Source organism: Ctenocephalides felis, unplaced genomic scaffold (assembly GCF_003426905.1).
Source record: "Ctenocephalides felis isolate EL2017-DRISC unplaced genomic scaffold, ASM342690v1 CF-g0.4_SCAFFOLD_01170, whole genome shotgun sequence".
Taxonomy (NCBI): Eukaryota; Metazoa; Arthropoda; class Insecta; order Siphonaptera; family Pulicidae; genus Ctenocephalides; species Ctenocephalides felis.
Window position 1 is genome coordinate 35,717,432 of NW_020537324.1, and position 13,557 is coordinate 35,730,988.

General features: G+C 39.4%; 50 non-coding genes across 50 annotated transcripts; all 50 read right to left on the reverse strand.

The window, feature by feature from the left end:
* Window positions 1–65: 65 nt before the first annotated feature.
* Window positions 66–147, reverse strand: Trnas-aga. Its single transcript has one exon. It is a non-coding gene; the product is annotated as a tRNA-Ser (tRNA).
* Window positions 148–311: 164 nt separating this feature from the next.
* On the reverse strand, window positions 312–393 carry Trnas-uga. The gene has a single exon. It is a non-coding gene; the product is annotated as a tRNA-Ser (tRNA).
* Window positions 394–547: 154 nt separating this feature from the next.
* On the reverse strand, window positions 548–629 carry Trnas-aga. The gene has a single exon. It is a non-coding gene; the product is annotated as a tRNA-Ser (tRNA).
* Window positions 630–835: 206 nt separating this feature from the next.
* Trnas-cga lies at window positions 836–917 on the reverse strand. The gene has a single exon. It is a non-coding gene; the product is annotated as a tRNA-Ser (tRNA).
* A 187-nt stretch (window positions 918–1,104) lies between these two features.
* Trnas-aga lies at window positions 1,105–1,186 on the reverse strand. The gene has a single exon. It is a non-coding gene; the product is annotated as a tRNA-Ser (tRNA).
* Window positions 1,187–1,348: 162 nt separating this feature from the next.
* Trnas-uga lies at window positions 1,349–1,430 on the reverse strand. The gene has a single exon. It is a non-coding gene; the product is annotated as a tRNA-Ser (tRNA).
* A 151-nt stretch (window positions 1,431–1,581) lies between these two features.
* On the reverse strand, window positions 1,582–1,663 carry Trnas-aga. Its single transcript has one exon. It is a non-coding gene; the product is annotated as a tRNA-Ser (tRNA).
* A 206-nt stretch (window positions 1,664–1,869) lies between these two features.
* Trnas-aga lies at window positions 1,870–1,951 on the reverse strand. Its single transcript has one exon. It is a non-coding gene; the product is annotated as a tRNA-Ser (tRNA).
* A 164-nt stretch (window positions 1,952–2,115) lies between these two features.
* Window positions 2,116–2,197, reverse strand: Trnas-cga. The gene has a single exon. It is a non-coding gene; the product is annotated as a tRNA-Ser (tRNA).
* A 187-nt stretch (window positions 2,198–2,384) lies between these two features.
* On the reverse strand, window positions 2,385–2,466 carry Trnas-aga. The gene has a single exon. It is a non-coding gene; the product is annotated as a tRNA-Ser (tRNA).
* A 164-nt stretch (window positions 2,467–2,630) lies between these two features.
* On the reverse strand, window positions 2,631–2,712 carry Trnas-uga. The gene has a single exon. It is a non-coding gene; the product is annotated as a tRNA-Ser (tRNA).
* A 110-nt stretch (window positions 2,713–2,822) lies between these two features.
* Window positions 2,823–2,904, reverse strand: Trnas-aga. Its single transcript has one exon. It is a non-coding gene; the product is annotated as a tRNA-Ser (tRNA).
* Window positions 2,905–3,068: 164 nt separating this feature from the next.
* Trnas-uga lies at window positions 3,069–3,150 on the reverse strand. Its single transcript has one exon. It is a non-coding gene; the product is annotated as a tRNA-Ser (tRNA).
* A 153-nt stretch (window positions 3,151–3,303) lies between these two features.
* Trnas-aga lies at window positions 3,304–3,385 on the reverse strand. The gene has a single exon. It is a non-coding gene; the product is annotated as a tRNA-Ser (tRNA).
* A 208-nt stretch (window positions 3,386–3,593) lies between these two features.
* On the reverse strand, window positions 3,594–3,675 carry Trnas-aga. The gene has a single exon. It is a non-coding gene; the product is annotated as a tRNA-Ser (tRNA).
* Window positions 3,676–3,883: 208 nt separating this feature from the next.
* Window positions 3,884–3,965, reverse strand: Trnas-aga. Its single transcript has one exon. It is a non-coding gene; the product is annotated as a tRNA-Ser (tRNA).
* A 164-nt stretch (window positions 3,966–4,129) lies between these two features.
* Trnas-uga lies at window positions 4,130–4,211 on the reverse strand. The gene has a single exon. It is a non-coding gene; the product is annotated as a tRNA-Ser (tRNA).
* Window positions 4,212–4,363: 152 nt separating this feature from the next.
* Trnas-aga lies at window positions 4,364–4,445 on the reverse strand. Its single transcript has one exon. It is a non-coding gene; the product is annotated as a tRNA-Ser (tRNA).
* A 208-nt stretch (window positions 4,446–4,653) lies between these two features.
* Window positions 4,654–4,735, reverse strand: Trnas-cga. Its single transcript has one exon. It is a non-coding gene; the product is annotated as a tRNA-Ser (tRNA).
* A 188-nt stretch (window positions 4,736–4,923) lies between these two features.
* Window positions 4,924–5,005, reverse strand: Trnas-aga. The gene has a single exon. It is a non-coding gene; the product is annotated as a tRNA-Ser (tRNA).
* A 164-nt stretch (window positions 5,006–5,169) lies between these two features.
* Trnas-uga lies at window positions 5,170–5,251 on the reverse strand. The gene has a single exon. It is a non-coding gene; the product is annotated as a tRNA-Ser (tRNA).
* A 154-nt stretch (window positions 5,252–5,405) lies between these two features.
* On the reverse strand, window positions 5,406–5,487 carry Trnas-aga. The gene has a single exon. It is a non-coding gene; the product is annotated as a tRNA-Ser (tRNA).
* Window positions 5,488–5,695: 208 nt separating this feature from the next.
* Window positions 5,696–5,777, reverse strand: Trnas-aga. The gene has a single exon. It is a non-coding gene; the product is annotated as a tRNA-Ser (tRNA).
* A 164-nt stretch (window positions 5,778–5,941) lies between these two features.
* On the reverse strand, window positions 5,942–6,023 carry Trnas-cga. The gene has a single exon. It is a non-coding gene; the product is annotated as a tRNA-Ser (tRNA).
* A 187-nt stretch (window positions 6,024–6,210) lies between these two features.
* On the reverse strand, window positions 6,211–6,292 carry Trnas-aga. Its single transcript has one exon. It is a non-coding gene; the product is annotated as a tRNA-Ser (tRNA).
* Window positions 6,293–6,456: 164 nt separating this feature from the next.
* Trnas-uga lies at window positions 6,457–6,538 on the reverse strand. Its single transcript has one exon. It is a non-coding gene; the product is annotated as a tRNA-Ser (tRNA).
* Window positions 6,539–6,702: 164 nt separating this feature from the next.
* On the reverse strand, window positions 6,703–6,784 carry Trnas-uga. Its single transcript has one exon. It is a non-coding gene; the product is annotated as a tRNA-Ser (tRNA).
* A 110-nt stretch (window positions 6,785–6,894) lies between these two features.
* On the reverse strand, window positions 6,895–6,976 carry Trnas-aga. The gene has a single exon. It is a non-coding gene; the product is annotated as a tRNA-Ser (tRNA).
* A 164-nt stretch (window positions 6,977–7,140) lies between these two features.
* Trnas-uga lies at window positions 7,141–7,221 on the reverse strand. Its single transcript has one exon. It is a non-coding gene; the product is annotated as a tRNA-Ser (tRNA).
* A 154-nt stretch (window positions 7,222–7,375) lies between these two features.
* On the reverse strand, window positions 7,376–7,457 carry Trnas-aga. The gene has a single exon. It is a non-coding gene; the product is annotated as a tRNA-Ser (tRNA).
* Window positions 7,458–7,665: 208 nt separating this feature from the next.
* Trnas-aga lies at window positions 7,666–7,747 on the reverse strand. The gene has a single exon. It is a non-coding gene; the product is annotated as a tRNA-Ser (tRNA).
* A 164-nt stretch (window positions 7,748–7,911) lies between these two features.
* Trnas-uga lies at window positions 7,912–7,993 on the reverse strand. Its single transcript has one exon. It is a non-coding gene; the product is annotated as a tRNA-Ser (tRNA).
* Window positions 7,994–8,146: 153 nt separating this feature from the next.
* Window positions 8,147–8,228, reverse strand: Trnas-aga. The gene has a single exon. It is a non-coding gene; the product is annotated as a tRNA-Ser (tRNA).
* Window positions 8,229–8,392: 164 nt separating this feature from the next.
* Trnas-uga lies at window positions 8,393–8,474 on the reverse strand. The gene has a single exon. It is a non-coding gene; the product is annotated as a tRNA-Ser (tRNA).
* A 464-nt stretch (window positions 8,475–8,938) lies between these two features.
* Window positions 8,939–9,019, reverse strand: Trnas-aga. The gene has a single exon. It is a non-coding gene; the product is annotated as a tRNA-Ser (tRNA).
* A 433-nt stretch (window positions 9,020–9,452) lies between these two features.
* On the reverse strand, window positions 9,453–9,534 carry Trnas-aga. The gene has a single exon. It is a non-coding gene; the product is annotated as a tRNA-Ser (tRNA).
* Window positions 9,535–9,698: 164 nt separating this feature from the next.
* On the reverse strand, window positions 9,699–9,780 carry Trnas-uga. The gene has a single exon. It is a non-coding gene; the product is annotated as a tRNA-Ser (tRNA).
* A 153-nt stretch (window positions 9,781–9,933) lies between these two features.
* Window positions 9,934–10,015, reverse strand: Trnas-aga. Its single transcript has one exon. It is a non-coding gene; the product is annotated as a tRNA-Ser (tRNA).
* Window positions 10,016–10,223: 208 nt separating this feature from the next.
* On the reverse strand, window positions 10,224–10,305 carry Trnas-aga. Its single transcript has one exon. It is a non-coding gene; the product is annotated as a tRNA-Ser (tRNA).
* A 208-nt stretch (window positions 10,306–10,513) lies between these two features.
* On the reverse strand, window positions 10,514–10,595 carry Trnas-aga. Its single transcript has one exon. It is a non-coding gene; the product is annotated as a tRNA-Ser (tRNA).
* Window positions 10,596–10,759: 164 nt separating this feature from the next.
* On the reverse strand, window positions 10,760–10,841 carry Trnas-uga. Its single transcript has one exon. It is a non-coding gene; the product is annotated as a tRNA-Ser (tRNA).
* Window positions 10,842–10,994: 153 nt separating this feature from the next.
* On the reverse strand, window positions 10,995–11,076 carry Trnas-aga. The gene has a single exon. It is a non-coding gene; the product is annotated as a tRNA-Ser (tRNA).
* Window positions 11,077–11,284: 208 nt separating this feature from the next.
* On the reverse strand, window positions 11,285–11,366 carry Trnas-cga. The gene has a single exon. It is a non-coding gene; the product is annotated as a tRNA-Ser (tRNA).
* A 188-nt stretch (window positions 11,367–11,554) lies between these two features.
* On the reverse strand, window positions 11,555–11,636 carry Trnas-aga. Its single transcript has one exon. It is a non-coding gene; the product is annotated as a tRNA-Ser (tRNA).
* A 212-nt stretch (window positions 11,637–11,848) lies between these two features.
* Window positions 11,849–11,930, reverse strand: Trnas-aga. Its single transcript has one exon. It is a non-coding gene; the product is annotated as a tRNA-Ser (tRNA).
* Window positions 11,931–12,117: 187 nt separating this feature from the next.
* On the reverse strand, window positions 12,118–12,199 carry Trnas-uga. The gene has a single exon. It is a non-coding gene; the product is annotated as a tRNA-Ser (tRNA).
* A 466-nt stretch (window positions 12,200–12,665) lies between these two features.
* On the reverse strand, window positions 12,666–12,747 carry Trnas-aga. Its single transcript has one exon. It is a non-coding gene; the product is annotated as a tRNA-Ser (tRNA).
* A 164-nt stretch (window positions 12,748–12,911) lies between these two features.
* Trnas-cga lies at window positions 12,912–12,993 on the reverse strand. The gene has a single exon. It is a non-coding gene; the product is annotated as a tRNA-Ser (tRNA).
* A 187-nt stretch (window positions 12,994–13,180) lies between these two features.
* Window positions 13,181–13,262, reverse strand: Trnas-aga. Its single transcript has one exon. It is a non-coding gene; the product is annotated as a tRNA-Ser (tRNA).
* Window positions 13,263–13,416: 154 nt separating this feature from the next.
* On the reverse strand, window positions 13,417–13,498 carry Trnas-aga. The gene has a single exon. It is a non-coding gene; the product is annotated as a tRNA-Ser (tRNA).
* Window positions 13,499–13,557: the final 59 nt, after the last annotated feature.

Sequence of the window (13,557 nt, forward strand, 5' to 3'; positions counted from 1 at the left end):
TTGTATAAAAATTCAACCAATCGCAGTCCACTTAAAAATATAGTTTGTATAAAATTTCAACCAAGCGCAGTCGGTAGGATTTGAACCTACGCTCCCAGAGGGAATCTGATTTCTAGTCAGACGCCTTAACCACTCGGCCACGACTGCTCTACAACCAAACCCAAAAACCTTAAGTATTACTATGTGGTATTAGTAAAAGAACTCTGGAAAAATATTAATTGATATAACATTCGAACCCGTGCTGCCAGAGGAAATCTGACTTCGAAGCAGAGACCACTTAAAAATATAGTTTGTATAAAACTTTTACGAAGCGCAGTCGGCAGGATTCGAACCTACGCTCCCAGAGGGAATCTGATTTCAAGTCAGACGCCTTAACCACTCGGCCACGACTGCTCTGCAAAAGTCTCTAAAAACTTTTGGTATTACTGCACTGCTTTAAAATAGTAACTAAAAAAATATAATTTCTACGAGAAAAGCTACCTTCAAATCAGAGACCACAACCACTCAATCATGACTCGTTTACGACATAAGTTTGAATATACCCAACCGCAGTCTGTAGGATTTGAACCTACGCTCCCAGAGGGAATCTGATTTCTAGTCAGACGCCTTAACCACTCGGCCACGACTGCTCTACAACCAAATCTGAAAAGCTTTAGTATTACTATGTGGTATTAGTAAAATAACTCTGGAAATATATTAATTGATATAACAGTCGAACCCGTGCTGCCAGAGGAAATCTGACTTCGAAGCAGAGACCACTTAAAAATAGTTTGTATAAAAATTCAACCAATCGCAGTCCACTTAAAAATATAGTTTGTATAAAAATTGAACCAAGCGCAGTCGGCAGGATTCGAACCTACGCTCCCAGAGGGAATCTGATTTCGAGTCAGACGCCTTAACCACTCGGCCACGACTGCTCCACAATTAATTCTAAAAACCTTTAATATTACTATACTGGATTAGATTTAATATTACTATACTGGACTAGATTTGACAACCCGTGCTACCAGAGAAAATCTGACTTCGAGCTAGAGACCAAAACCACAGAACATGACTGCATTAGAAAAATCACTTAAAAATATAGTTTGTTCAAATATAACCAACCGCAGTCGGTAGGATTCGAACCTACGCTCCCAGAGGGAATCTGATTTCTAGTCAGACGCCTTAACCACTCGGCCACGACTGCTCTACAATCAAATCTGAAAACCTTTAGTATTACTATGTGGTATTAGTAAAAGAACTCTGGAAAAATATTAATTAATATAACATTCGAACCCGTGCTGCCAGAGGAAATCTGACTTCGAAGCAGAGACCACTTAAAAATATAGTTTGTATAAAAATTTTACCAAGCAGTCGGCAGGATTCGAACCTACGCTCCCAGAGGGAATCTGATTTCAAGTCAGACGCCTTAACCACTCGGCCACGACTGCTCTGCAAAAGTGTATAAAAACTTTTGGTATTACTGCACTGCTTTAGAATAGTAACTAAAAAAATATAATTTCTACAAAAAGCTACCTTCAAATCAGAGACCACAACCACTCAATCATGACTCGTTTACGACATAAGTTTGAAATACCCAACCGCAGTCGGTAGGATTTGAACCTACGCTCCCAGAGGGAATCTGATTTCTAGTCAGACGCCTTAACCACTCGGCCACGACTGCTCTACAACCAAATCTGAAAAGCTTTAGTATTACTATGTGGTATTAGTAAAATACTCTGGAAAATATTAATTGATATAACAGTCGAACCCGTGCTGCCAGAGGAAATCTGACTTCGAAGCAGAGACCACTTAAAAATATAGTTTGTATAAAAATTCAACCAATCGCAGTCCACTTAAAAATATAGTTTGTATAAAAATTCAACCAAGCGCAGTCGGTAGGATTCGAACCTACGCTCCCAGAGGGAATCTGATTTCTAGTCAGTCGCCTTAACCACTCGGCCACGACTGCTCTACAATCAAATCTGAAAACCTTTAGTATTACTATGTGGTATTAGTAAAAGAACTCTGGAAAAATATTAATTGATATAACATTCGAACCCGTGCTGCCAGAGGAAATCTGAGTTCTAAGCAGAGACCACTTAAAAATATAGTTTGTATAAAAATTTTACCAAGCGCAGTCGGCAGGATTCGAACCTACGCTCCCAGAGAGAATCTGATTTCGAGTCAGACGCCTTAACCACTCGGCCACGACTGCTCCACAATTAATTCTAAAAATCTTTAATATTACTATGCTGGATTAGGAAAAGAACTCTAAAAAATATTTGATTTGACAACCCGTGCTACCAGAGAAAATCTGACTTCGAGCCAGAGACCACAACCACAGAACCATGACTGCATTAGAAAAATCACTTAAAAATATAGTTTGTTCAAATATAACCAACCGCAGTCGGTAGGATTCGAACCTACGCTCCCAGAGGGAATCTGATTTCTAGTCAGACGCCTTAACCACTCGGCCACGACTGCTCTACAATCAAATCTGAAAACCTTTAGTATTACTATGTGGTATTAGTAAAAGAACTCTGGAAAAATATTAATTGATATAACATTCGAACCCGTGCTGCCAGAGGAAATCTGACTTCGAAGCAGAGACCACTTAAAAATATAGTTTGTATAAAAATTTTACCAAGCGCAGTCGGCAGGATTCGAACCTACGCTCCCAGAGGGAATCTGATTTCAAGTCAGACGCCTTAACCACTCGGCCACGACTGCTCTGCAAAAGTCTCTAAAAACTTTTGGTATTGCTGCACTGCTTTAGAATAGTTTAATTTAGAACCACTCAATCATGACTCGTTTACGACATAAGTTTGAATATACCCAACCGCAGTCGGTAGGATTTGAACCTACGCTCCCAGAGGGAATCTGATTTCTAGTCAGACGCCTTAACCACTCGGCCACGACTGCTCTACAACCAAATCTAAAAACCTTTAGTATTACTATGTGGTATTAGTAAAAGAACTCTGGAAAAATATTAATTGATATAACATTTGAACCCGTGCTGCCAGAGGCAATCTGACTTCGAAGCAGAGACCACTTAAAAATATAGTTTGTATAAAAATTTTACCAAGCGCAGTCGGCAGGATTCGAACCTACGCTCCCAGAGGGAATCTGATTTCAAGTCAGACGCCTTAACCACTCGGCCACGACTGCTCTGCAAAAGTGTCTAAAAACTTTTGGTATTACTGCACTGCTTTAGAATAGTAACTAAAAAATATAATTTCTATGAGAAAATCTACCTTCGAATCAGAGACCACAACCACTCAATCATGACTCGTTTACGACATAAGTTTGAATATACCCAACCGCAGTCGGTAGGATTTGAACCTACGCTCCCAGAGGGAATCTGATTTCTAGTCTGACGCCTTAACCACTCGGCCACGACTGCTCTACAACCAAATCTGAAAAGCTTTAGTATTACTATGTGGTATTAGTAAAATAACTCTGGAAAAATATTAATTGATATAACAGTCGAACCCGTGCTGCCAGAGGAAATCTGACTTCGAAGCAGAGACCACTTAAAAATATAGTTTGTATAAAAATTCAACCAATCGCAGTCCACTTAAAAATATAGTTTGTATAAAAATTCAACCAAGCGCAGTCGGCAGGATTCGAACCTACGCTCCCAGGGGGAATCTGATTTCTAGTCAGACGCCTTAACCACTCGGCCACGACTGCTCTACAACCAAATCTGAAAACCTTTAGTATTACTATGTGGTATTAGTAAAAAAACTCTGGAAAAATATTAATTGATATAACATTCAAACCCGTGCTGCCAGAGGAAATCTGACTTCGAAGCAGAGACCACTTAAAAATATAGTTTGTATAAAAATTCAACCAATCGCAGTCCACTTAAAAATATAGTTTGTATAAAATTTCAACCAAGCGCAGTCGGTAGGATTTGAACCTACGCTCCCAGAGGGAATCTGATTTCTAGTCAGACGCCTTAACCACTCGGCCACGACTGCTCTACAACCAAATCCAAAAACCTTAAGTATTACTATGTGGTATTAGTAAAAGAACTCTGGAAAAATATTAATTGATATAACATTCGAACCCGTGCTGCCAGAGGAAATCTGACTTCGAAGCAGAGACCACTTAAAAATATAGTTTGTATAAAAATTTTACGAAGCGCAGTCGGCAGGATTCGAACCTACGCTCCCAGAGGGAATCTGATTTCAAGTCAGACGCCTTAACCACTCGGCCACGACTGCTCTGCAAAAGTCTCTAAAAACTTTTGGTATTACTGCACTGCTTTAAAATAGTAACTAAAAAAATATAATTTCTACGAGAAAAGCTACCTTCAAATCAGAGACCACAACCACTCAATCATGACTCGTTTACGACATAAGTTTGAATACCCAACCGCAGTCTGTAGGATTTGAACCTACGCTCCCAGAGGGAATCTGATTTCTAGTCAGACGCCTTAACCACTCGGCCACGACTGCTCTACAACCAAATCTGAAAAGCTTTAGTATTACTATGTGGTATTAGTAAAATAACTCTGGAAATATATTAATTGATATAACAGTCGAACCCGTGCTGCCAGAGGAAATCTGACTTCGAAGCAGAGACCACTTAAAAATATAGTTTGTATAAAAATTCAACCAATCGCAGTCCACTTAAAAATATAGTTTGTATAAAAATTCAACCAAGCGCAGTCGGCAGGATTCGAACCTACGCTCCCAGAGGGAATCTGATTTCGAGTCAGACGCCTTAACCACTCGGCCACGACTGCTCCACAATTAATTCTAAAAACCTTTAATATTACTATACTGGATTAGATTTAATATTACTATACTGGACTAGATTTGACAACCCGTGCTACCAGAGAAAATCTGACTTCGAGCTAGAGACCACAACCACAGAACCATGACTGCATTAGAAAAATCACTTAAAAATATAGTTTGTTCAAATATAACCAACCGCAGTCGGTAGGATTCGAACCTACGCTCCCAGAGGGAATCTGATTTCTAGTCAGACGCCTTAACCACTCGGCCACGACTGCTCTACAATCAAATCTGAAAACCTTTAGTATTACTATGTGGTATTAGTAAAAGAACTCTGGAAAAATATTAATTAATATAACATTCGAACCCGTGCTGCCAGAGGAAATCTGACTTCGAAGCAGAGACCACTTAAAAATATAGTTTGTATAAAAATTTTACCAAGCGCAGTCGGCAGGATTCGAACCTACGCTCCCAGAGGGAATCTGATTTCAAGTCAGACGCCTTAACCACTCGGCCACGACTGCTCTGCAAAAGTGTATAAAAACTTTTGGTATTACTGCACTGCTTTAGAATAGTAACTAAAAAAATATAATTTCTACGAGAAAAGCTACCTTCAAATCAGAGACCACAACCACTCAATCATGACTCGTTTACGACATAAGTTTGAATATACCCAACCGCAGTCGGTAGGATTTGAACCTACGCTCCCAGAGGGAATCTGATTTCTAGTCAGACGCCTTAACCACTCGGCCACGACTGCTCTACAACCAAACCTGAAAAGCTTTAGTATTACTATGTGGTATTAGTAAAATAACTCTGGAAAAATATTAATTGATATAACAGTCGAACCCGTGCTGCCAGAGGAAATCTGACTTCGAAGTAGAGACCACTTAAAAATATAGTTTGTATAAAAATTCAACCAATCGCAGTCCACTTAAAAATATAGTTTGTATAAAAATTCAACCAAGCGCAGTCGGTAGGATTCGAACCTACGCTCCCAGAGGGAATCTGATTTCTAGTCAGACGCCTTAACCACTCGGCCACGACTGCTCTACAATCAAATCTGAAAACCTTTAGTATTACTATGTGGTATTAGTAAAAGAACTCTGGAAAAATATTAATTGATATAACATTCGAACCCGTGCTGCCAGAGGAAATCTGACTTCTAAGCAGAGACCACTTAAAAATATAGTTTGTATAAAAATTTTACCAAGCGCAGTCGGCAGGATTCGAACCTACGCTCCCAGAGAGAATCTGATTTCGAGTCAGACGCCTTAACCACTCGGCCACGACTGCTCCACAATTAATTCTAAAAATCTTTAATATTACTATGCTGGATTAGGAAAAGAACTCTAAAAAATATTTGATTTGACAACCCGTGCTACCAGAGAAAATCTGACTTCGAGCCAGAGACCACAACCACAGAACCATGACTGCATTAGAAAAATCACTTAAAAATATAGTTTGTTCAAATATAACCAACCGCAGTCGGTAGGATTCGAACCTACGCTCCCAGAGGGAATCTGATTTCTAGTCAGACGCCTTAACCACTCGGCCACAACTGCTCTACAATCAAATCTGAAAACCTTTAGTATTACTATGTGGTATTAGTAAAAGAACTCTGGAAAAATATTAATTGATATAACATTCAAACCCGTGCTGCCAGAGGAAATCTGACTTCGAAGCAGAGACCACTTAAAAATATAGTTTGTATAAAAATTTTACCAAGCGCAGTCGGCAGGATTCGAACCTACGCTCCCAGAGGGAATCTGATTTCAAGTCAGACGCCTTAACCACTCGGCCACGACTGCTCTACAACCAAATCTAAAAACCTTTAGTATTACTATGTGGTATTAGTAAAAGAACTCTGGAAAAATATTAATTGATATAACATTCGAACCCGTGCTGCCAGAGGAAATCTGACTTCGAAGCAGAGACCACTTAAAAATATAGTTTGTATAAAAATTTTACCAAGCGCAGTCGGCAGGATTCGAACCTACGCTCCCAGAGGGAATCTGATTTCAAGTCAGACGCCTTAACCACTCGGCCACGACTGCTCTGCAAAAGTCTCTAAAAACTTTTGGTATTACTGCACTGCTTTAGAATAGTTTAATTTAGAACCACTCAATCATGACTCGTTTACGACATAAGTTTGAATATACCCAACCGCAGTCGGTAGGATTTGAACCTACGCTCCCAGAGGGAATCTGATTTCTAGTCAGACGCCTTAACCACTCGGCCACGACTGCTCTACAACCAAATCTAAAAACCTTTAGTATTACTATGTGGTATTAGTAAAAGAACTCTGGAAAAATATTAATTGATATAACATTCGAACCCGTGCTGCCAGAGGAAATCTGACTTCGAAGCAGAGACCACTTAAAAATATAGTTTGTATAAAAATTTTACCAAGCGCAGTCGGCAGGATTCGAACCTACGCTCCCAGAGGGAATTGATTTCAAGTCAGACGCCTTAACCACTCGGCCACGACTGCTCTGCAAAAGTCTCTAAAAACTTTTGGTATTACTGCACTGCTTTAGAATAGTAACTAAAAAAATATAATTTCTACGAGAAAAGCTACCTTCAAATCAGAGACCACAACCACTCAATCATGACTCGTTTACGACATAAGTTTGAATATACCCAACCGCAGTCGGTAGGATTTGAACCTACGCTCCCAGAGGGAATCTGATTTCTAGTCAGACGCCTTAACCACTTGGCCACGACTGCTCTACAACCAAATCTGAAAAGCTTTAGTATTACTATGTGGTATTAGTAAAATAACTCTGGAAAAATATTAATTGATATAACAGTCGAACCCGTGCTGCCAGAAGAAATCTGACTTCGAAGCAGAGACCACTTAAAAATATAGTTTGTATAAAAATTCAACCAATCGCAGTCCACTTAAAAATATAGTTTGTATAAAAATTCAACCAAGCGCAGTCGGTAGGATTCGAACCTACGCTCCCAGAGGGAATCTGATTTCTAGTCAGACGCCTTAACCACTCGGCCACGACTGCTCTACAATCAAATCTGAAAACCTTTAGTATTACTATGTGGTATTAGTAAAAGAACTCTGGAAAAATATTAATTGATATAACATTCGAACCCGTGCTGCCAGAGGAAATCTGACTTCGAAGCAGAGACCACTTAAAAATATAGTTTGTATAAAAATTTTACCAAGCGCAGTCGGCAGGATTCGAACCTACGCTCCCAGAGGGAATCTGATTTCAAGTCAGACGCCTTAACCACTCGGCCACGACTGCTCTGCAAAAGTCTCTAAAAACTTTTGGTATTACTGCACTGCTTTAGAATAGTAACTAAAAAATATAATTTCTACGAGAAAATTTACCTTCGAATCAGAGACCACAACCACTCAATCATGACTCGTTTACGACATAAGTTTGAATATACCCAACCGCAGTCGGTAGGATTTGAGCCTACGCTCCCAGAGGGAATCTGATTTCTAGTCAGACGCCTTAACCACTCGGCCACGACTGCTCTACAATCAAATCTGAAAACCTTTAGTATTACTATGTGATATTAGTAAAATAACTCTGGAAAAATATTAATTGATATAACAGTCAAACCCGTGCTGCCAGAGGAAATCTGACTTCGAAGCAGAGACCACTTAAAAATATAGTTTGTATAAAAATTTAACCAATCGCAGTCGGCAGGATTCGAACCTACGCTCCCAGAGGGAATCTGATTTCAAGTCAGACGCCTTAACCACTCGGCCACGACTGCTCTGCAAAAGTCTCTAAAACCATTTTGTATTACTGCACTGCTTTAGAAAAGTAACTAAAAAAATATAATTCTACGAGAAAATCTACTTCGAATCAGAGACCACAAATACCTCAATCACGACTCTTTTACCAAATAAGTTTGAATGCAGTTAGTATTGCTCTACTGCATTAGAAAAAATCCTTACATAGTAATTTGTTCAAATATAACCAACCGCAGTCGGTAGGATTCGAACTACGCTCCCAGAGGGAATCTGATTCTAGTCAGACGCCTTAACACTCGGCCACGACTGCTCTGCAATTAATTCTAAAACCTGTGGTATTACTGTACGCATTAGAAAAGTAACTAAAAAAATATAATTTGATATAAACATTCGAAACAGCGATCCCACGGAATTTGAATTCGAGTCAGGGACCACAAACACACAATCATGACTCGTTTACGAAATAAGTTTGAATATACCCAACCGCAGTCGGTAGGATTCGAGCCTACGCTCCCAGAGGAATCTGATTTCTAGTCAGACGCCTTAACCACTCGGCCACAACTGTTCTACAACCAAATCTGAAAAACCTTAGTATTACTATGTGGTATTAGTAAAAGAACTCTGGAAAAATATTAATTGATATAACAGTCGAACCCGTGCTGCCAGAGGAAAATCTGACTTCGAAGCAGAGACCACTTAAAAATATAGTTTGTATAAAAATTAAACCAAGCGCAGTCGGCAAGATTGGAACCTACGCTCCCAGAGGGAATCTGATTTCGAGTCATACGCCTTAACCACTCGGCCCGGACTGCTCCACAATTAACTCTAAAAACCTTTAATATTACTATACTGGATTAGGAAAAGAAACTCTAAAAAAATTTGATTTGACAACCCGTGCTACCAGAGAAAATCTGACTTCGAGCCAGAGACCACAACCACAGAACCATGACTGCATTAGAAAAATCACTTAAAAATATAGTTTGTTCAAATATAACCAACGCAGTCGGTAGGATTCGAACCTACGCTCCCAGAGGGAATCTGATTTCTAGTCAGACGCCTTAACCACTCGGCCACGACTGCTCTACAATCAAATCTGAAAACCTTTAGTATTACTATGTGGTATTAGTAAAAGAAATCTGGAAAAATATTAATTGATATAACATTCGAACCCGTGCTGCCAGAGGAAATCTGACTTCGAAGCAGAGACCACTTAAAAATATAGTTTGTATAAAAATTTTACCAAGCGCAGTCGGCAGGATTCGAACCTACGCTCCCAGAGGGAATCTGATTTCAAGTCAGACGCCTTAACCACTCGGCCACGACTGCTCTGCAAAAGTCTCTAAAAACTTTTGGTATTACTGCACTGCTTTAGAATAGTAACTAAAAAATATAATTTCTACGAGAAAAGCTACGTTCAAATCAGAGACCACAACCACTCAATCATGACTCGTTTACGACATAAGTTTGAATATACCCAACCGCAGTCGGTAGGATTTGAACCTACGCTCCCAGAGGGAATCTGATTTCTAGTCAGACGCCTTAACCACTCGGCCACGACTGCTCTACAACCAAATCTGAAAAGCTTTAGTATTACTATGTGGTATTAGTAAAATAACTCTGGAAAAATATTAATTGATATAACAGTCGAACCCGTGCTGCCAGAGGAAATCTGACTTCGAAGCAGAGACCTCTTAAAAATATAGTTTGTATAAAAATTCAACCAATCGCAGTCCACTTAAAAATATAGTTTGTATAAAAATTCAACCAAGCGCAGTCGTCAGGATTCGAACCTACGCTCCCAGAGGGAATCTGATTTCTAGTCAGACGCCTTAACCACTCGGCCACGACTGCTCTACAATCAAATCTGAAAACCTTTAGTATTACTATGTGGTATTAGTAAAAGAACTCTGGAAAAATATTAATTGATATAACATTCAAACCCGTGCTGCCAGAGGAAATCTGACTTCGAAGCAGAGACCACTTAAAAATATAGTTTGTATAAAAATTCAACCAATCGCAGTCCACTTAAAAATATAGTTTGTATAAAAATTCAACCAAGCGCAGTCGGTAGGATTTGAACCTACGCTCCCAGAGGGAATCTGATTTCTAGTCAGACGCCTTAACCACTCGGCCACGACTGCTCTACAACCAAATCTAAAAACCTTTAGTATTACTATGTGGTATTAGTAAAAGAACTCTGGAAAAATATTAATTGATATAACATTCGAACCCGTGCTGCCAGAGGAAATCTGACTTCGAAGCAGAGACCACTTAAAAATATAGTTTGTATAAAAATTTTACGAAGCGCAGTCGGCAGGATTCGAACCTACGCTCCCAGAAGGAATCTGATTTCAAGTCAGACGCCTTAACCACTCGGCCACGACTGCTCTGCAAAAGTCTCTAAAAACTTTTGGTATTACTGCACTGCTTTAAAATAGTAACTAAAAAATATAATTTCTACGAGAAAAGCTACCTTCAAATCAGAGACCACAACCACTCAATCATGACTCGTTTACGACATAAGTTTGAATATACCCAACCGCAGTCTGTAGGATTTGAACCTACGCTCCCAGAGGGAATCTGATTTCTAGTCAGACGCCTTAACCACTCGGCCACGACTGCTCTACAACCAAATCTGAAAAGCTTTAGTATTACTATGTGGTATTAGTAAAATAACTCTGGAAATATATTAATTGATATAACAGTCGAACCCGTGCTGCCAGAGGAAATCTGACTTCGAAGCAGAGACCACTTAAAAATATAGTTTGTATAAAAATTCAACCAATCGCAGTCCACTTAAAAATATAGTTTGTATAAAAATTCAACCAAGCGCAGTCGGCAGGATTCGAACCTACGCTCCCAGAGGGAATCTGATTTCGAGTCAGACGCCTTAACCACTCGGCCACGACTGCTCCACAATTAATTCTAAAAACCTTTAATATTACTATACTGGATTAGATTTAATATTACTATACTGGACTAGATTTGACAACCCGTGCTACCAGAGAAAATCTGACTTCGAGCCAGAGACCACAACCACAGAACCATGACTGCATTAGAAAAATCACTTAAAAATATAGTTTGTTCAAATATAACCAACCGCAGTCGGTAGGATTCGAACCTACGCTCCCAGAGGGAATCTGATTTCTAGTCAGACGCCTTAACCACTCGGCCACGACTGCTCTGCAAAAGTCTTTAAAACCATTTTGTATTACTGCACTGCTTTAGAAAAGTAACTAAAAAAATATAATTTCTACGAGAAAATCTATCTTCGAATCAGAGACCACAACATCTCAATCACGACTCTTTTACCAAATAAGTTTGAATGCAGTTAGTATTGCTCTACCGCATTAGAAAAATCACTTACATAGTAATTTGTTCAAATATAACCAACCGCAGTCGGTAGGATTCGAACCTACGTTCCCAGAGGGAATCTGATTTCTAGTCAGACCCCTTAACCACTCGGCCACGACTGCTCCACAATTAATTCTAAAAACCTTTAATATTACTATACTGGATTAGGAAAAGAACTCTAAAAAATATTTGATTTGACAACCCGTGCTACCAGAGAAAATCTGACTTCGAGCCAGAGACCACAACCACAGAACCATGACTGCATTAGAAAAATCACTTAAAAATATAGTTTGTTCAAATATAACCAACCGTAGTCGGTAGGATTCGAACCTACGCTCCCAGAGGGAATCTGATTTCAAGTCAGACGCCTTAACCACTCGGCCATGACTGCTCTGCAAAAGTCTCTAAAACCATTTTGTATTACTGCACTGCTTTAGAAAAGTAACTAAAAAAATATAATTTCTACGAGAAAATCTACCTTCGAATCAGAGACCACAATATCTCAATCACGACTCTTTTACCAAATAAGTTTGAATGCAGTTAGTATTGCTCTACTGCATTAGAAAAATCACTTACATAGTGATTTGTTCAAATATAACCAACCGCAGTCGGTAGGATTCGAACCTACGCTCCCAGAAGGAATCTGATTCTAGTCAGACGCCTTAACCACTCGGCCACGACTGCTCTGCAATTAATTCTAAAAACCTTTGGTATTACTGTACGCATTAGAAAAGTAACTAAAAAATATAATTTGATATAACATTCGAAACAGCGATCCCACGGAATTTGAATTCGAGTCAGGGACCACAAGCACACAATCATGACTCGTTTACGAAATAAGTTTGAATATACCCAACCGCAGTCGGTAGGATTCGAGCCTACGCTCCCAGAGGGAATCTGATTTCTAGTCAGACGCCTTAACCACTCGGCCACGACTGTTCTACAACCAAATCTGAAAACCTTTAGTATTACTATGTGGTATTAGTAAAAGAACTCTGGAAAAATATTAATTGATATAACAGTCGAACCCGTGCTGCCAGAGGAAATCTGACTTCGAAGCAGAGACCACTTAAAAATATAGTTTGTATAAAAATTCAACCAAGCGCAGTCGGCAGGATTGGAACCTACGCTCCCAGAGGGAATCTGATTTCGAGTCATACGCCTTAACCACTCGGCCACGACTGCTCCACAATTAATTCTAAAAACCTTTAATATTACTATACTGGATTAGGAAAAGAACTCTAAAAAATATTTGATTTGACAACCCGTGCTACCAGAGAAAATCTGACTTCGAGCCAGAGACCACAACCACAGAACCATGACTGCATTAGAAAAATCACTTAAAAATATAGTTTGTTCAAATATAACCAACCGCAGTCGGTAGGATTCGAACCTACGCTCCCAGAGGGAATCTGATTTCTAGTCAGACGCCTTAACCACTCGGCCACGACTGCTCTGCAAAAGTCTCTAAAAACTTTTGGTATTACTGCACTGCTTTAGAATAGTAACTAAAAAAATATAATTTCTACGAGAAAAGCTACCTTCAAATCAGAGACCACAACCACTCAATCATGACTCGTTTACGACATAAGTTTGAATATACCCAACCGCAGTCGGTAGGATTTGAACCTACGCTCCCAGAGGGAATCTGATTTCTAGTCAGACGCCTTAACCACTCGGCCACGACTGCTCTACAACCAAATCTGAAAAGCTTTAGTATTACTATGTGGTATTAGTAAAATAACTCTG